The sequence below is a fragment of the Sminthopsis crassicaudata genome, chromosome 1 (genome assembly GCF_048593235.1).
Source record: "Sminthopsis crassicaudata isolate SCR6 chromosome 1, ASM4859323v1, whole genome shotgun sequence".
Taxonomy (NCBI): Eukaryota; Metazoa; Chordata; class Mammalia; order Dasyuromorphia; family Dasyuridae; genus Sminthopsis; species Sminthopsis crassicaudata.
The window spans coordinates 36,376,290-36,396,986 of record NC_133617.1 but is presented as its reverse complement, the minus strand read 5'-3'; the positions used below and the strand labels follow the sequence as shown (position 1 = coordinate 36,396,986).

Sequence of the window (20,697 nt, the reverse complement as noted above, 5' to 3'; positions counted from 1 at the left end):
CATTGCTCAGCTCCTTATCTCACAAAACCCTTTTATCCAAGACCGGACACCAGCCTTGCAGAAAGAGAACCTGCTTTTCAGGTCTAAGGAGTTCTCTTCACTTTGACTGAGTGTGTGCAACCCCTCTATTCTGAAAATAATCCTACTGTTTCCTAAACCACCCCAAACAGGAAGACAGGCAAGCAAAAAAAATCATCTCTTTCATTTGGAACATGTCTTTTTTCCCTACCGACCTTTCTCTCATTACTCCCAAAACATTTATCTCCCTATTTATCACCATTGCAGTTTAATAGCAATGAATACAGGATTCAACATTCTCACAGTTGAGAGTTTCTATTTCTATCTTTGTCCAAACTGCTGGACTATTGCTGCATCCCATCATATTTTCAGCCTGCCAGATGGTGGTTTATGAAATACACCTATAACTTACTTAGAGATCACAATATTAATATCATACTAGAGGAACCAGTCTACAAAAAGTTGCCTACAAAAAGTCAGCAAACTCCTGCAATAAAATACTAATGTGACAATTTTGAAGCAAGTCACATGTGCATTTCTCTTGTCAGTTGGTACCTTTAAGCCATCTTCACAATAACAATTTCATCGATCATAAATTTAGAATGGTGGTTCTTAAGCTCCTCTGTGTCCTGAACCCCCTCTGGCCATCTGGTGATGCTTATGAGCCCCTTCTTGGAATCGTGTTTTAAAATGCATATAATAAAATGCATAGGATTCCAAAGAAAATCAATTATATTAAAATACAGTTATCAAAATATTTTTCCAAGAAGTTTATGGATCTCAAGCTAAAAACCTCTGGTTTAGAACTTAAAGGGAACTTAGAATATATTAAGTCTAAATTCTATTATTTTACAGATGAGGAAACTGAGGCTCGTAGTAATTAAGTGACTTCTCAGGGTCACATATTGACTTAGAGTATATAAAGGATTAAAATTCAAGTCTTCTTGATTCCAAAGTTCAGCATTGTGTCCATTGTATCACCTAGTTTCTTATTAACTGATGCGAGATTTTTTTTTTGTTAGGGGGAAAGAAGGAGGAGATTTCCACAGAATTGTAGAGACATAAAAGATATAAAGTCTGTAAGAATATAGGATGAAAGTCACCAAATTCCTCATATTTACTCAAGTATTAATAAATGAAGGTCCATTGTAATCTGCATGGCTCCAGCACTAGTAAGAAGAGACATGATGGAAAGAGAAGCCAAGACTGAGGATACTACTGCTGGAGAAGTAAAGAAAGCTCAAAGAGGTAAATTTAATTTGAGGGACTTTCACTATATGGTTCATTGTTGCTATGAGCCTGATTCAAAAAAGAACAAGAAGAGTTCATAGTCCAACTAGCCCTTAATTCAACCCCCCAACATCATTAATATGGTAGACTTAGAATTTAGAGCTTATCTGTTCCTTGAAACAATTTGCCACTGTGGAGATGAAAATCGACTTCACATCGTGGAAGATTTCTACCAGTGTCTCAATTCAAGAAATATCTAATTAAAAGCCAAGAAGAAGTAAAGAATAGTGCTGAGTGCTAGAGATACAACACAAAAATAAAGCTGCACTTGTCCCAAATGAGCTAATATTCTCATCTGGAAAATGGGGATGATAATAATATATAACCCACAGGTTATTATGAGGCTTGTAAAGTCCTTTGCCAATTTGGAAGTGCTACATAAATGTCTGTTGTTTCTGGTTATTAGATGTTGTCTTATTAGTATTTTTATTGACATCATCATCTCATTTGCCACACCTTTTTTGATGTACTTAAATAGAAAAGTCAAGGAAAAATCAATATTCTGCAAGTTTTCTGCAAGGTATTATACAGATGACTTAAATGACACAATGACTTGTGATTGAATAAAGAGTATTAGATATAAGCCCCTCCTCTATGAAATCTCCTCAGTGACTCAGTGGATAGAATGCCCACTAAATGCCCAATGAAATCAGGAAGTTCAAATCTGGCCTGAGACACTTATTTGCTGTGTGACTCTGTGCAAGTCACTTTACTGTTTGCCTAAATTTCTGTGTTTATAAAATGAGCTGGAAAAAAAGTGGAAAGCCATTCCAATAGTTCTGCCAAGAAAATTTCAAATGGGATCACCAAGTGCCAGACACAGCCAAACAACAATAATCCATTATTTTTGTAGGGCAACTCCAAGACAAGACAATAACAGAGAGGATGATGGGAGACTATATGTACCTGGTCTTGCTTTTGCATAGTTTGGGTTTCTTCTACAAGGTCTCTATACGTTGAAAGCTTTCCATTTGACATAATATGGAGTTTATGAGTATTCACTATGAAAGCCTCTATTAAAAACTTTATTCTTCAATTTTCATGAATCAGTGTTATATCTGAATGGTTATTATCATTATAATTATGTATCTTTAAAATATAAACTGCTCCCTCTTATGGCTTCAAAAATCTTAACCAAGGTAGGGCCTACCTATAAAATGAAAAGAATACAGAGAAAGCAGAAGATAGTCTAAAATCTGGTTGCGTTGTGGGGGCAGGGGACTAGAGGCAAGACTGGGACTTACAGCAATGTTGACAGTTCTGTCATTTAAGCCCCAGTCTCGCAGAAGCTCAAAGTCTACCACTTTCCCTGGATTACAACCAGGTTACTATGGATACGGGTAGCAATGTCAACAGACATCTTCTAGTGCTAGTCCCCTGTTAAGGAGCAGGTTGTATACTTTTGAAAGGAATGGGCATCCTTCCCCTTGATTTTGCCCAATTCCCCCAGCCTGCAACAGGAGCTCAATTCAAGTTCTGCCCTCTTCATCTCTTCATTCATGTATTCAACACGCTTGTATTAGTCAGTCAGTCAACAGATATTTATTAAACACCCACTATGTGCCAAGTACTGTGCTAAGAACTAGAGACAAAAGGAAAAGGAAAAGACAGTCCATGATCTCAAAGAGATCCTCGTATAATAGAGGAGACAACATGCAAATAATTAGGTTCAAGCAAGATAAAAACAGGATAAATTAGTCATAATCTCAATGGGAAGGGGCTACCATGAAAGGGAATTAGGAACGACTTCATAGAAAAGGTAGGATTTTAGCTAGGATTTGGAGAAAGCCAAGGAAGTGGAGATGAGGAGGGAGATAATTCCAGGCATGGGAGACAAGCAGTGGGAACAAGCAGAATCAGGATACGGAGGAAACTGAGAAGTAGCCAGGAAGGCAACATCATTGGATCAAAGGGTATATAGTCAGGTAAGGGGAATAAAGTGTAAGAAGACTAAAAAGGTTGGAGGGAAGGGCAGGTTATGGAGGGCTTTGTACCAAATAAAGGATTTTATATTTGATCCTAGGGATGGCAAGACTTTACTAAGCAAGGATAGTGATAGGGTCAGACCTGTGCTTTAGGAAGATCACTTTGACAGCTCCAAGGAGGATAGACTGGAGTTGAAAGAATATTTCCAGAAGACCAAAGAGCAGGCTATCTCAGCAGTCCAGACATGAGATAAACAGAGTGCCAGGCATCAGGGACACAAAGAAATGCAACAATCCATAGCCTCAGGGAGTTTCCCGTCTACTGGGATGTATGCAAAAAGGAAATACAAAATACAGATCTGTTATTTTGGGAGAGGAGTCAACAACTTCAAGGGAAGTGGGGAGGAGATTAGAAAACATCTCCTATGGGAAGGGGCACCCAGTCCCTGGATGATGCTAAGGAGGCAGAAAGGAGAAAGGAGATATTCCAGACATGGCATGCAGCTTGTGCAAAAGCACAAGGGCAAAAGACGAGAACACGAAAGAGGCAAGAGGAAATGCTAAATCCAGAAAGAGGACAATATGAAAGAAATATGTGGAGAAGGGTGGCTTGGGAGTCAGTTTGTGAAAGGCTTTAAATGCCAAAATGTCTGAGGAGCTAAAAGGGAGCCAAGGAATTTCTTGAGCAGAGGAGTGACATGGTCAGACCCGGGTTTTAGAAGCATATACTTCCTGTGTCACCTTAGGCATGTTAGCAAATCTCTGTTAACCTCAGTTTTATCATGTAAATGACAATAATAATCATAGTTTAGCATTTATATAACCCTTCAAGTTTTACTTACACATATTATCTCATTTGACATAACAACTCAGGGAGGTAGGTACCCTTATTATCTCCATTTTACCAGTGAGGAAACTAAGGTTGAGAGTTGTCAAGACACTTGCCCTCACTCACATGGCTAGTAAGAAGTCAGTTACTGCTGACTCTGAGCCCAGTATTTTATACATTCAATACTTAATTGCTTCATTTGTAGAAATTGAGAGTGTTGGCAGGAGGAGGACTGAGCTGGGTGACCCTCCTTCCAGTTCAGAATCTATGCTCTATTGTCAATGGCATTCTCAGCCTTAGCTCTGGGAAGTTTTTTGAGTTAGCTGGGGTCATTTCAGGATTTTCAAGAGAGCAACTTTCCCATAACTTTATCCTGTCCTGATGAAGGAGGGCTACTCCCAGCCATCCTCAACATCCCACCCAGCCATCTACCCAAACTGTCTTCTTGACATCTGCCTTGATGCTGAATCCTCCTAATTACAAGTACCTTCAGAGGCCATGCCCTGGGAGATGTAACCTACTCAGTTTTGAGGGTGTCAAAGTCTTGATTGGTAGATAGGATGAAAAGTCACAGAGCCCACTTTAGTTACCCAGCTCCAAGCTATGTGCTTCACACATAGCACAAACTGTCTCTTGATAGTCCCACCAACTTTGATCTCTTCCTTTGAAAACACTATTCAAATCAATATTTCCATTGGTTTTAGTAAGAGTTTGACAATCAGCTTCCTTATTTTTCTTACCATGGTTTCCCATACCAAAACACTTCTCCTAGTTACCAATCCCCCCCACTTCTCTCTCTCTCTCTCTCTCTCTCTCTCTCTCTCTCTCTCTCTCTCTCTCTCTCTCTCTCTCTCTCTCTCTCTCTCTCTCTCTCTCTCTCTCTCTCTCTCTCTCTCTCTCTCTCTTTCTCTCTCTCTTCTCTCTCTCTTTCTCTCTCTCTTTCTCTCTCTCCTCTCTCTCCATCTCTCTCTCTCTTCTCTTTCTCTCTTTCTCTTCTCTTTCTCTCTTTTTCTCTCTCTCTCTCTCTTTCTCTGTGTGTGACTCTCTCTCTGTGTGTGTCTCTCTTTCTTTCCCTCTCCCTCTCCCTCTTTCTCTTGCTTTTATCCTCTAATTCCTAACACTCAGCATAGTGTTTGGCACCCACAAGTGTTTAACAAATATCTTTTTTATTTATTCATTCATTCATTCATTCATTCTATAAGATCTTGGGAAATCACTAAGGAAATAGAACTTGAACAACATTCTGAAACCTAAATATACATCATGAACAAGTTTTTCTCCTCCCTCTAAAATCTAGCCCCTGCCACCATTCAATTACACAAGCATTTCTTAAATGTCTCCTATGTGTGACTCTGGTAGCCTCAGTTTCCTCATCTATAAAATGATCTGGAGAAGGAAATGACAATACACAACAGTATTTTTGCCAAGAAAACCCCAAAAGGGATCATGAAGAATTGACTGAATGGCAAGCAAATATATAAGGCATTGTAGGTAAAAAGGCAAGCAGATAAAGAAGTCCATGTTCTCAAAGGTTCAGTTTGATAAAATGGGTAAAGGACTAGATTTTCTAACCAAAGACCTGAGGTCCAGTATCACTATTGCTTCTTCCTACTTGTGTATCCTTAGAGAAGTCATTCTCTGGGCTTCACTTCTCTTATTTGTAAAATTAAGAGATCAGACCAAGTGCCTTCTTGAGGTCCTTCCATAGCTGAAGGAAGCTCTGACCCCAGGGAATGTGTGGGTAGAAACTCCACTGAGGATGAAGCCTTCCACTACTCATCTCCTCCTCTTAAATACGTGTGCTGATTGTGATCACAGATCAGCTGGAGAGCCTGAGATTTAGCATCTCAGAGAAAGCACAATGAAGTCAATTATTCTGATGCTCACACACATATGCTGGCCCCCCCCCTTTTTATATTGCCTCCAATATCACAGGACATAGCACATAGCTGTCTGGCAGTAATACCATTTCTGTTACAATTTCCATAATAAGTAGAATTTACATACAGATGGCGAATAAATAAAACCTTTCGGGGCTTGGTCTGTGGTTCTCATGGTCAGCAAATCCTATTAGGTGTCTCATTAACCTAGTTGGTGGGGGAAATTTTATATCTGACTTTATGGCTCTTAGCCATGCAAACTAACCAGCTCGGCTCTGTAATTGAATTTAACCCTCTGGTTTTTTCCAGAAAATCAGGATTTCTAACAATCTTCCTTGCCCAAACACCATCTCTCTCTGGTCTGTTATAAAATAGAACAATAACTAATCATTGACTATTGAGGAAGCAGAGCCTAGATGTTAGAGAATTGAACTTCTAAAAAGGCACAGCTTTGAAATCTGACTCAGGAACTTATTGTATGACCCTGGACAAGTCACTTTATTTTTTAAGGGTCAGGTTCTCATTTATAAAATGAAAAATGCCAACAATACTCTAGGTCCATCCCAGCTTTATAGGTGTGTGATTCTTTGACATGTAGCCTAGAGAGTGGGACTATTGTTCATAGGAACTTTTGTGTCCGACCTGTGGTAGAGCTTTCCAAGATCGAATTAGTCTGATCAGCCACAATTAGACCCACTATAACTCAACTCCAACATAGTAAAGTTATTTCAGTCATCTTCGAGTATGAATAATAATAACCAATCAACAAACCAAGAGAGTGGTTCTCAAAATATGGTCCAGAGAATCTTGGGTGTCCCTGAAGCCCTTTCAGAGGGTCTACAAATTCAAAATTCATTTTTATTTCTAATGTAGTAAATAGCTATAAATATAACCCACATAAATAAAAGCTCAGGGATCATCCAGATGATCATGAAGCTTAAATGAAGATACTATATAAAATGCTTTGCAAAATTTAAGCACATGAAAGGTTTAGCTATCTTTCTTACACACGCCTCTCATTTCCTCAGTTTGGGAGTTCCCTGGTGAGACAACTTAGAATAATGCTGGCAGAAATCCATCTGTGATTTACAGTTAGATAGTTGCCTGAGGCACTGAGTGTAGTTATTTGTCCAAGGTCACTGTGTCTAAGGGAAGACTTAAATCCAAACCTTCCAAAATCAGTTCTCCATCCATGATGTGCCTCCCAGTGATCATGAGACCATAGATGCAGAGCTGGAAGGAACCTTAGATGCTATCCAGAGGCAGCTACATGGCCCAGGAGATGAATCAAGCCTGAATTCAGGATGACCTGAGTTCCAATCCAATCTGACCCCTACCAGCTGGGTGACCCTTCATCCTTTGTCTCAGTTTTCTCATCTATAAATGGAAATCTGTAAATGGAAATAATAATAGCACCTACCTCCCAAAGTGGTTATGAGAATCAAAGAAAATGATATTCATAAAACACTCTGCAAATCTTAAAGAATCATATAAATTCTGGCGACAATTCTTGATGTTATTATTATGCTCACCTCCCTATTCCACTTTTTAACTTCCTTTGTGTGTTGTCTCTCCCTCTCCCCCAATTAGGCTGTGAGTTCCTTAAAATCATTTGCCTTTCTTTGCATCCCATTCTTAGCAGATTGCCTGACACATAGTAACTATTTAAGAAATATTTATTGAATATTGAGTATTGTTATGTAGGAGTAACTACAGGTATGGATGCAGAAAGACCTGATTTCTAATCCAGCCTCAGATATTTACTAACTAGGTGATCATGGGCACATTATTTAATGTTTACCTCAATTTCCTCATTGGTAAAAATGACTTGGAGAAAAAATTAGCAAAGCACTCCAGGATCTTTGCCAAGAAAACCTCAAATAGGGTCATGAATAGTCAGGCAGAATTGAAAGGACTCGACAGCAGTAGCAAAGTATTATCTAGTCCAACTCCCTCATTTTACAAATGAGGAAGCTAAAGTGTAGAGACATCAAGTCATTTAACCAACAACCCAAATGTGTAAGTATCAGAGCTGAGATTTGAACTGAAGTCCTAAAATCTTACATTTATAATTGCTATATTTGCCCAAATCTATATTACTGTCATTTTGCAATCAATTAAGTATCAGAACCAGTATTTAAATTCAGGGCTCCTGACTACAAAGTTAGTTTTATGTCCACTTCATATCATGGTTGTCTCTGCTGAAAGCCCTGATCCATCCAAGCCAATTACCTAGAGGATGTGAAGGCTGAAGTGAAGAAGGAAGAACCTTGGGCTCAGGTGGACAGACCAGTTGGGAGGCAATGATGAACTGGGATAATGGTGGGGGAAAGGATTGAAAAAGAGAATACAGATACCAAAGACATCAGTTAGAAAGACCAGGCAGGATAGGAACCCCACAAGCAGTGAAAAGAACATGAGAGGATCAAGAAAGACCTGGGTTTTAATGTTAGCTCTACCACTTGCCAAAAAAAAGTCATTTAGTCATCATCATTGTTTTTGTTGTTAGTTTTATTATTGCTATTACTAATCTTTGATTAAAGACAGTGTGATGTAATAGCTAGAGAGATGCTCTTAAAACCAAATCCTGACTTTGCCATTTGCTCTAATTATGATCCTCAGCAAGTAACTTAATCTTTTTGTTCTCAGTTGCTTTTTTGTAAAATGGAGAAATAAGGGTCCATTCTACCTCTAGAACTATGACACTATGATCCTACATGAACTTGTTCGAGTCACTTAACCTCTGCTGGCCTCAGTATCCCTTGTTGTAAAATAAGAGGTTTGGATAAGATGGCTCAAAAGCTATAAAACTCACTCCTTCTCTCACCAAGGCTTTTGTCTGTGGCCTTCCAACTCTCAGTAATTGGTAAAAACTCAAAATGCAGAGACATGAAAGAATGTCAGCTTACCTAGTGACACAGAAAAAGTCTGTTCCCATCCATTGTAGTTTTTGCAAGAGCTTGCAGATAAGATAAAATAACTTTTTCCCCAATTAAAAAAATTTAATTAGAAAAACAGAAAAAAGTCTGCCCCGTGTTTGCAAGCAAGGAAAAACCCACACTTAGAAGCAAGCTCAGCCCGGCTCATACCTATGCTACGGAACGGCTCACAAGAATTCCAAACCTGGATATCTTCCAGCTGTTTCTGGGGCAATGGGATAGCCAAGTCATCTAAGGCATATTAGAATCAGAGAAAGGTATCTAGAGAGAAATATCCCAGGAAGCAAGAAGCCATCCTTCCACAGATCACAATTCCATAACTCTGGCCCTGTCCTTGGTGCTGAAAACCTCCTCTGGCTACCCACTCTCCTGTTTAAAACCAAATTTCTTTCTGAATGGAGATACTCCTCATAAGGGCAATTCCTGAAGCCAGGTCTCCCAGACACCAGCCCTTGCATTGTGGTATCCAGGGTCAGGAATTATTATCAGAGTCTTGGCTTTGGAACCATCAATCTAATGATGATTGGGGAGAGCACCATACCAAAATCTATTAATGACAAAGAACAAGGACAAAACAAGAGTAGCTCTTTAAAAAGGTCAAATTCATTCCTTGATCTAACATGTAAGAAGTGTCTAAAATGAGCAAAATCTTGTATTAAATGCTACAAAGAAGACAATTTTAAAATGCTCTCAAGGAGATCATATTTTATTTGAAGACAAAAAATTGTTACATGCAAATACACAATTAAGAGAGGAGTTTAAGCACACCCCTCCTGACTCTGAAATCATCTAAATCTTTCCGAGTCTTAGTTTCCTCACCTGTAAAATGGGATAGGAAGAAGGACCATCTGTGTAATTTCATTGACATCAGAAATTCCCTGGAAGAATCATCTCCCTCTGTCCATACAGGTTGGCACCTTCTCTACAATTTATAAGTTTCAGAATGCCACAGGTCCGAAATTATCCCTTTCAACCCCCACTTCTTAGCTTCCCCAGTTTTCTTCAAGACTTAATTCCATTGCCACCTTCTTCAAGAGACCTATCCCAGTGCCCCTTTTCCCACCAGCATCCTCCTCTCAAAGATTATCTTCTATCTGCCCTCTATGTATATTTTACACATAAAACTATATAAATGTTTTCTCTCCAAACAGAATATAAGCTCATTGGGGGCAGGGGATGGTTTTGCTTTATTTGTATCCCCAGCTCTCTACAGAATACCTGATAAATAGAAGATGCTTAATAAATGTTCATTGATTGGTGGATTGAAAGAAGGAGGGAGCTAGGGGAGTCCTGGAAAGCATCCCTGGGGAGGTGGTCTCTGAACTGAATTCTGGAGCAGGAGGATTCTAGAAGACAGATGAGAAGGGAAGAGATTCTAAGTTTAGGGATGATACAGATGGAATGTTGAGGTCAGGGACAATTTGGCAGAAACAGAGAGTGAGTCACAGCTAGTAAATTACAGAATATTTTTATAGAAACTGACATTCATATAGCACTTGGCAGTTTACAAAGCACTTTACATGCATTATCTCATTTGACGCTATGTTACCCTCAAGTACCATGCACGTTATAGACCACCGTACAAATGAGCACTCATAAGCAAACTGGAGCTAAGTTAATATATACTAGGATTTAAATCTTTAATCAATTAACAATTAAATTAGAAGGGCTCCGAGGTCTCTTTCCTGTTCTAATGCTGTAATCCTATGATCCTATGAACAAACCTATCTATTAATGAAGAGAGAACAAGGCATAGTAGATAAGGCTGAGCTTAAAAGTCAAAGACCTGGAGGCAGTCAGATGGTGCAGAGGATAGAGCACCAGTCTTGAAGTCAGGAGGACCCGAGTTCAAAACTGGCCTCAGACACTTAACACTTTCTTTCCTTCCCCCCCCCATATCATCCCAGTTCATCATTGCCTCCCAACTGGTCTGTCCACCCGAGCTCAAGGCTTCTTCCTTCTTCACTTCAGCCTGAGTTCAAAACTGGCATAAGACATTAAACACTTCCTAGCTGTGTGATCCTGGACAAATCACTTAAGCCCAAATGCCTCAGGAAAAAAAAGTCAAAGGACCTGGGTTCTTTTGCCTTCTACCATTAATGGCTACGTAACCTTCTACAAATTCCCAACTTCTCTAGGTCTCAGTTTCCTCCTCTATAAAATGAAAAAGTTGTACTAAGGTCCCTTCCAGCTGAAGTGCACGATCTGCTTCCATACCAGGCATCCATACATACAAATGTAGGACTGATTTTTTAATTTTTAATTAATTTTTTTATTTAAAATTAAAAATTAATTTTTTAATTTAATTTTTAAATAATTTTTAATTTAAATTTTTAAAATAAATTTTAAATGAAATGACGGAACAACATATATGTACATACAAAAATTAGCTTGTTGATATAGGGTGTGGCAAATTCTTAATATCTTAATATCTTAAAAAGATAGTAGGACTAAGTTTAGCAACTTAATTGATCCCATTTTGTGTTGTTTCCATTTTGTGACTGAGCCATTTGGTGTAAGTTGTTTTTTAAAAATAAGATAAGCATTTGTGTGTTGTTGTTCAATTGTTTTCAGTTGTCTCCAACTCTTCATGACCCCATTTGAAGTTTTCTTTCTAGCGGAGATACTGGAGTGGTTTGTCATTTCCTTCTACAATTCACTTTATGGATGAAAAATGGAATCAAATAAAGTGACTTGCCCATGGTCGCAGATCTAGTTAAGTGTATGAGGCTAGATTTGAATTCAGAAAGATGAGTCCTCCTGACTCCAGGCCATCCATTCCATTCCATTCCAGGACTATAATCCACAGTTACCTACCTGCCCCAGCACCTCTGTAGTATAAAGTAAACATACAATACATTCTTAAACAACCAAAAATATAAATGTACCTTCTGATAAAATAAACCACCAATGAAAAAATGATATAGACAACTTGAAGTCAACTACTAAACATTATGATAAACCACTTTAAAAGTGTGATAGGTAAGACGATTAAAAAAAAAAAAAAAAAAAAAAAAACACCTGGGTTCCAAGCCATGAGCTTGTTCCTACACTAAGATGGTCTCCTGTTGTCTCCTGTATTCCCTTTGTTAGCTTGAAGGCAAAGCTGAATGATCACTTCAAAGGGAGACACAAATCTCCAGCAGAGAGAGGGCCTTATCCAGTCAGGAATCAGAATTTTAGAGACTCTTGCTGGTGGTTTGTTCTTAGAAGAGGGTATTGTTTTTATTAATTAAATGTGATTGCATATATCCAGAAGTTTAAGTCATTAATTAGTGTTTTCATCCCTCTAGTTAACATAGATAATGGTTATACTGTAGGTTACACATGGTTGTTTCTCCCTCATTATCAGAAGATCCTTAGGGCTGGGACTGGATTTTGCCTCTCTTTTTATCCCCAGTGCTTAGTATAGTGGTTGCTTGATTTGTTTGTTTTTGATTTGGTAAAAGAAGTCTTTCTTTGCTTCATTTCATACTTAAATTTAATCATTTGAGTGGATGCTGCCTCCCAGTCAAACTTTTTAAAGACCTTAGCTTAAAAAGCCAAGTTCTGGGGAAACTAGGTGGTGCAGTGGATAGAGCACCAATTCTGAAGTCAGGAGGACCTGAGTTCAAATCTGATCTCAGACACTTAACACTTTCTACCTGTGTGACCCTGGGCAAATCACTTAACCCCAATTTTCTCAGGAAAAAAAAGCCAAGTTCTTCCACTTCATCCAGGGCCACTCCAGAGGGCTGATAACTTTGCACAATTCTTCACTCAAATCCAATTCACTTGCAAGTCATGGTATCACCTTCCTGATATACTGGTTCTCTTTGAGAATGAAGGACAAATGACATGAACAATGAACAAACAACACCCAAGCAAAATGTCTGGCACATAGTAGGGCTTAATTGCCTGATGACTTAACCTCTGTTCCTGCTTCAGTCAGTTCCCTAGGACTTATCTTTGTTGTTGATGTTATTATTTAGTCACTTGAGTTGTGTATGATTCTTTATGACCCCATTTGGGATTTTCGTAGTAGAGATATGGCCATTGTCTTCTCCAGATCATTTTACAGAAAAGGAAATGGAGGCAAACAGGATCAAGTGACTCGCCCAGGGTTGCAAAGCTAGTGTCTGAGCCTGGATTTGAATTCAAGTCTTCTTGACTCCACTGTGCCCAGTAGCTGCCCCCAAACATTTATTTCCTAAAGATGGGAGAAAGTCTCAAAGTAGTAACTTATGGTGAGAAAATCAGCTTAAACTAACAAACACATATTAAGCACCTACTGATTACATGGTTAAAATACAAAGAAGACCCAGAGTTTAGGAGTGGATAGAGGCCCAACTTCATGGTTGGGATGAGCTCGGTTTGATGCTGGCTCTAATTCTGGTTGCATAATAACAATTATAATTGACATTTGGAGAGTGGAGATGGCATAGTAGATATGGAGCTGGCCTTACAGTGCAAACAGTAAAAAGTTCTTCATCCTCCATGCTAATGGCTATGTGAGTTTAGGTAAATCACTTAACTTTGGGGTAGCTCTCCCAGACTACACATGGCAGGGCAAATGTCAATCTGCTTCAGTAGAGGGAGTTTTCTCACCAGCATATCTCTTCACCCATGAAACTGCAGTTCTCCCCTTGCTTCTGCTGCCCCACCTGATTTCAATTCTACAGAACGATATGCCCCATCCAAGAGAGGCTCATCACTAGGCTGCTCAGATTTTGATTGACACCACTTCTCTTAGCCTTCTCTCACTCTGATTGGAGGTCTAGAGAGCCAGAAGGTAGAACATCAAACTCCTCCCAATGCCTTCCCTTCCAGGGGGCAGAAGCTGGACCGTAAGCTCATCCCACATTACATCTGTCATCCTGCCTGATTTCAACTCAACTGGTTGGTTGTCATCCTTCCTTCTCTAAGAGGACCATAATGACATCAATATGTTAAGAGTCCAACTGTGGCTGCTCAGACCAATATGAGCTTGGAGTGCTCTGTCACAGGTTGGACCAAAAAAAAACATTTGGTGTAACTTCTCTAACTTTGCACATTTCACATTTCTTCTGAGCTAATCCAATTCTACTTTGCTCATAGAACACAGAACCTTCTCTGATGAGGGCACGCCATGCTGGGTGATCCTGTACCAGTGTCTCCCATGTCATAAAATCAATTCTAAAGTTAAGAGATACCTTAAGAGTGTCCTTGTAATGCTTTTTCCCCCTGAGGCAATTGGGGTTAAGTGACTTGCCCAGGGTCACACAACTAGGAAGTATTAAGTATCTGAGATCACATTTGAACTCAGGTCCTCCTGACTTCAGGGCTGGTGATCTATCTACTGTGGCACCTAGCTGCCACTCTTTGTAATGCTTTTTGACCACCTTGTGAACACTTCCAGCTGTCCCCCTTCATCCCTGTTTTCCTGCTTCCTTTTGTGTACTATCTCCTCCTTTAGATTAGAAGCTCCTGTCACAACATACCATTCTCACTCTTTTTGTTGTTGTTTGCTTACAATTTATTTTCTTCATCATTTTCTTTTCTGGTTTGATTTGATTTTTCTTATACAGCAAAATAATTGTATAAACATATATGCATATGTTGAATTTAACATATATTTCTACCATGTTTAACATATATTGGACTACTTGCCATCTAGGGAGGTAGAGAAGGGGGGGAACTGGAACACAAGGTTTTGCAAGAGCTAACATTGCAGAATTATCCATGCATATGTTTTGAAAAATAAAAAGCCTTAATTAAAAATAACTCAAAATTTAATTAATTTTTTAAAAATGATTATAAGCTCCTAGTAGGCAGAAATTATCTTTCTTTTAGCTAATTGCATCACCAATACTTAGCACAGTGCCTGGCACATATAATATGCTGAATAAATGTTTATATGATTGAATTGGATTGATCTAAACCCCATCCCAGGTTCCCCAAAAAACAAAACAGCAAGATAAAATGAGTTACTTTTTTTCCCTAAAGGAGTTGACTGTTCAATTATCTTTCACTGAGGACATGTGTGCTATATATGTAAGGACAGACTTCATCCTTCACCCCACAGGTATATTGCTAGATGTGCAATTAGAGCAATATTGAACACATCCTTCACTTCTTGAGCACATGACTTGACAAGGATAACCGAAATCAGGTTTACTCACAAGACTGTCAAACGGTTAATTGGAAAATGGATCAGGAACTTGTCCCTCAAGCATTATTACACATCTAGTCATGTCGGAATGGTCAGAGGTTTTGCTTCCAGGGAGTACAAGTTAGAGTTGTTTGCTTCCTGTCTTTGTGCTTGGGGATAGAGAGAGATGGGAACCAAGAGAAAACTCAAATCATGCACAAATATCCAGGGATATCCTAGCCTGCATTCAAATCCAACCTGGGAGACTTAATATTCTACTCAATTCAAATTCAACAAGTTTTTATTCAGTGCCTACTATGTGCCAAGCACTATGCCCAGTGATAGAGACAGAGACAAAAACAAAACAGTTCCTAATCTCTAGATGCTTATAGTCTAGTAGGAAGGGGGGAAAGATTTTCATCTATAAGAAAATATATACAAAATATTTGGAAGGGAAGAGGGCACTCACTGGTGACTAGAAAAAGGGGGCAAAACTTTATGCAAGAGACTAAAATGTAAATTAAGCCATAAAGGAAGCTGGGGATTTTAAGAAGCAGAGACATGAAATCCTGAATGAATTCACCTCTCAGTCTGTTTCTTCATCTGAAAAGTGGAAATGATAATACTTGTAAGTATTTCTCTCAGGGGAACATTATAAAAGTAAAATGAAATAATATCTATAAAATGCTGAAAATTAGGTGTCCAATGGCTAGAGCTCTGAAACTGGAGGCTATGAGACTTGAGTTCAAATCTAGCTTCAGATATTTACCTGATGTGTGATTCTGGGCAAGACATTTAACCTCTACTTGCCTTATTTTCCTTATCTATAAAATGGGGATAATGATAATACTTACCTCCCAAGATTGTCATACACAAAAAATGAGATAATATTTGTGAAGTGCTTTGCAAACTTTAAAGCGATATTTCAATATTAACTATTTTTATATGTAAATATTAACTATTATTACTCCTCTGTATAGTCCTAGTCCAATTCCTTATTGTGACATGAAAGTGACTTTAAGTTCTCAAAGGTAATGAAAGTTGAGCATAAGTCCTGGTACTCACCACCAGACTAGAAAGATTTCCTTCATGACCCCAGTAGCAAACTACATTTTTAGCTGCAAGCTAACCTAGCTATCCATGCATGGGAAGATTCATCATCAGTAGACTAGCCACTTGATATTTTTTCCCCTTAGGCCACAGCAACCCACAAAACAAAAAATAAAAAATAACCCTCTGTCCTGTGTGGCCTTCTTCAATTCTCTAGTGACATTAACAGGGCTAGGAAAAGGCGGGTGAGGATTCTAAGAATCATAATTTCTGAAACCATTTGAAACTGAACCATTGTTCAGTTGTTTCAGTCATATCTTAATGACCCCATTGGGGGTTTTTTTTGACAAAGATACTGTAATGTTTTGCTATTTCCTTCTCCAGGCTCACTTTACAGAAGAAAAACTGAGGAAAACGAGATCAGGTGATTTGTCCAGGGTCATACAGCTAGGACCCATCTAAGGCCATTTATGGACTCAGGAAGATGACTCTTCCTGATCCAAACCAGTGCTCTAACCACTGCACCACCTACATGCCCTAATACACTTAAATGAGAGGCAGCATGATGGAATCTGAGCACTAATAGACTATTACAGATATTGGGTAACTCACACATTATTAGATCAACTCAGGTTTCCTTTTTTACTGCACTCTTTAGAGGGCCATCTATTTATCATCTATCTCTCTGCCTATGTATCTTTCTATAGCTTTCATCTATCATCTTTCTATTTATTTATTCACCTCTTCATATCTATCACCTGTATATCTCATCTATCCACCTAAAAGAAAAATACAAACAATGGGGGAATAAATGGGAGCTACCAACTGAGTTCATGGGAAGTCTGATAAGGCTGTCAATAAATGATGCTCCTCCCTACACTCCCTTAATTGGCCCAACTTCTTGGAATCTGTTTAAAATTGCTGATAATGTACACCTAGGGTAGATATTGGTTAACATCAAAGAGGCAAGTTGAACCCGCTCTCCACAACAGGTCTATTTTGCATACAATTCCATTTTAAAATAAAGCTCTTTAAAAGAGTACTAAAAAGAAATCCCAAATGGAGGCTACCCATTGGTTTCTTGTAAATCTACAAATGCTCATGATGAGAATTACCTTCCAGAAATGAGGTCCTGGAAGCACATAATCCTGTAAAGGCTCTGAAGTTTCCTCTGTGAGATACCCAAGGAGTTTGTAAACACTACCCTCCTATGACCGAAAGAAAAAAAACATGGGGGACACTGCCTGATGATGGTGTGCAGGTCACCCCTACAACTTTAGAGGCCATCTAGACTAATATTGTCATTGAACAAAGGAAGAAATGGAAGTTCAGAGATTATAGACTCATCAGAAGCCATTTCATCCAACCCCCTCATTTTACTAATGAAGAAACATGTCTAGGGAGATTTAATGGCTTGCTCAAAGTCATTCAGATAGAAAGGATGAGTTTCTTGACCAATTCAGTGTCCTCTCCATTGAACCACCTTCGAGACATCTAAATCCAGTGTGAAGCCAGATACTGGACTAGGTCTTTTTGGCTCCTAAATCAGAGCTCTTTCAACTTATAGAATGATGTGGGCTTCACTGAAGATAAAGGAACTGACTCAATAATCTAAATAGCTCTAAAAGTCTGGGATATCACAGCTCTGAGAAAGTAGAATCATGGTAGATGGAGAAAGCAATGAAGCATAAAGAGAAAACTCAAATGCAAGAGGTGTGAGGTCCCATCTCATTATTGCTATGTGATCTTAGAGCAGTCACTTCCATCATCAGTTGCCTTCTATAAAATGAGATCAAAGAATCATAGATTTAGAGTTAAAAGAAAACTTGGAAGCCTTTAGTTCAATACTTTTTCAGAAGGGAAAACTAAAGCCCAAAGAGGCTTCCTACTTCACAGACTTAAACAAGATTATGTATGTAAAAATTTTTTTCAATTTAATTTGACCCTTAGTTCTGCCATTTTGTGACTCCAACTAGACAGGTCACCTTCCAATTAAGGCCTCAGTCTCTCTATAAAATGAGGAGATCTGCCCAAGTGATCTCTGAGCTTTCTTCCAGTTCAGTAATGCTATGAATTTCAATGCAATTCAATTTAATAAGTATTTACTAAAGACCTACGATGTGCCAACCACTATACTATACGCTAGGGATATAGAGATCAAAAACAGTCACTGCCTCAAAAAGTTTATTGGGAGACATGAATAAATACTTATTTTGTGGCAGAAGTGCTAATAACTGAGAGGCTTGGGAAAAGACTTAGGAGGCAGCATTTGGACTGAGTCTTGAAGGGCATTCTGGGCCTAGAGGACAGCAGTTATAAGTTTGAGAGTAGGAATTGCTTTATTCTTTATATTTGCAGCTACAGCTGAAAAAAGGCCAGGTCTTCTACTGCATCCAGAACCATCTCCAATCATCTTGATCTACATCTGGCGACTGGATCCATATGGCTCTGGAGGGTAAAGTGAGGCAGGTGACCTTGAACAGCCCTCCCTCACTTAAATCTAGTTCATTTTCATGTCGTGGTACCCCCTCCCTGATGTCATGGTCCAAGGACAAAGAGAGTAGGGTCTGGAGGACAGAAGTTAGAAGCTTGAGAGTAGGGATTGTTTCATTCTTTTTATTTGTAGACACATAGTAGGTACTTAACAAATGCTTATTAACCGATGGATTATTGATCAATTATTAGCATGTACACACAATCTCTTTAGGACCTATGCCAAACTAGTTGCTGTTTATAAGCCAGAAGACTAGAGCTTGCCTTACTCATGGTCCAATTTCCTCATCTGTAAAATGGATATAATAATGAGTGCCTACTGTACAAAATTTTTATGAGGCTCAAATGAAATTATAGATTTCAAGAGCTTTTCAATTCAAGTCACTACAAAAACTTATTAAATATTACTCTGTTCATGAGACTCTGAAGAAATATATTTGTCTTGTAACTGATACACGATTAACTCCAATAAAGTCCTGTGTGTAGTTAATATCATAATAAGACCGTCCTTTAAAAATAACAGTAATAAAAGAATAGGATCTTAGCCAGGGCTTTTTATTTTGCAAAGTACTTTCCCATCTGTTTTCTTATGCAGTCCTTTGAACCTCAAAATTGCCCTGGAAGAAAGGCAGAGGGAAGATTATTATCTCCATTTTGAAGACAAGGAAACTGAGGCCCATGAGGACTGAATGATTTGTCAGAAGATAGAAAGTAAGTTAATATTAAAGTTTTCACAAAGGTAAAGTCAGAGTTTGGTCTACCAGAGCAGTCTTTGAACATTACCTCCTCTCTCATTATTTCTCAATCCAAGCTGCTAAGTTTGTTCCCAGAAATCTCCAAAGCACAGTTTCCATAGCCTGCTTCCATTCCAAGTCAATGTTGTAAGTAGGAACTCCTTTACTTAAAACAAAACAGCTTGGGAAGTAGGGGGGAAAATTGGAAAGGCAACAGTGACCCAAGAAGACAGTGGGGGGGTGATGCAAAGGAGGACTACCTGGAGATTAGAGACACATCCCCAGATTTCATCCCTACAGGAGTGGAAAAAATTGTGGCCAGAAATGAATGAATGAATGAACATTTATTAAGCACTTACTGTGAATCCAACAATGTGATACATAGTAAGGATAAAAATACAAAAGCAAATGAAATTTAAAATCTCAAGGAGCTTACATTCTGATAGGATAGGGGTTTTCAGTAGGATGGAGTTTAATAAAGTTTTTTTAATATGTTGATAATGCCATTAATAAGTATTTCAATATAATTGGTTTCCTTTCTTTTTATGTGTTAAAAAAAATTATTCTGGAAAATTATCCATAGGTTTCACTGACTGCTAGAGGATCCAGTATGCACACATACACACACACACACACACACACACACACACACACACACACACACACACACACACACAAAGTTAAGAGCCCATGGAATAGGTGAAGACAACCTATATAAGACAATACTGGTCAGCATAGAGTATTTTGTGATGAAAAGTTATCAAGATGGTGACTGGCCATAGGAGAAGAAGAGTGATGTACTCTTTCCAAAAAGAATGACAGAATTAATGATGATTCCAGGACTGAAACATATAGCAGGGATGGAAGGGCAGAAGACTACAGAGGGTATGCACAGTAAGTATGGCAGAAATAAAGCTGAGGAGTAAAGAGTAGCCTATTTGAAACCTGTCTTGAAAGAGTGAGCCTCTCAGAGTGTCCCCAGTTAATTAATCTGGGCCTTAAGGCAGGACCTCTACAGCAGAAAGAGTTAAGTTTTCCAAAGCATGAGCTCTGGTCTGAATAGCTAACGGGAAGATGGGAAGAGAGAAAGGTGGCACAGGACCCTGAGGAAGAGGAGTGACTCCGTAGAAGCATCTCCACGAGGCAATAATGAAGGCTGGCAGTCAGAGCTGGGAAGGTAGATGTTCCCAGACATGAAGAATCCTTGGAGGTCGGCTGCCTGGGGCAGAGCCCCATATATCCCATGCTAGGTACATGTCTAAAAACATACCTATACATTTGCAAAAATCTCTAATTCTGGTTACTTTGAGCATTTGTTATGGTGGGTAATGAAAGAAAATCTATCCTACAGATTGTACTGTGGGAAAAGGTTTCCCTGGGGGATCAGGACTCACCCAATCACTTGTGGTTGTAAAACGAGTAACAAATGG

At 38.8% G+C, this 20,697-nt stretch overlaps 1 protein-coding gene across 1 annotated transcript in view; it reads right to left on the bottom strand.

Annotated features, from left to right (window-relative positions):
• Nucleotides 1-20,697, bottom strand: part of TMEM132B (transmembrane protein 132B) — a 665,643-nt gene that overhangs the window by 443,676 nt on the left and 201,270 nt on the right. The window lies entirely within an intron of this gene.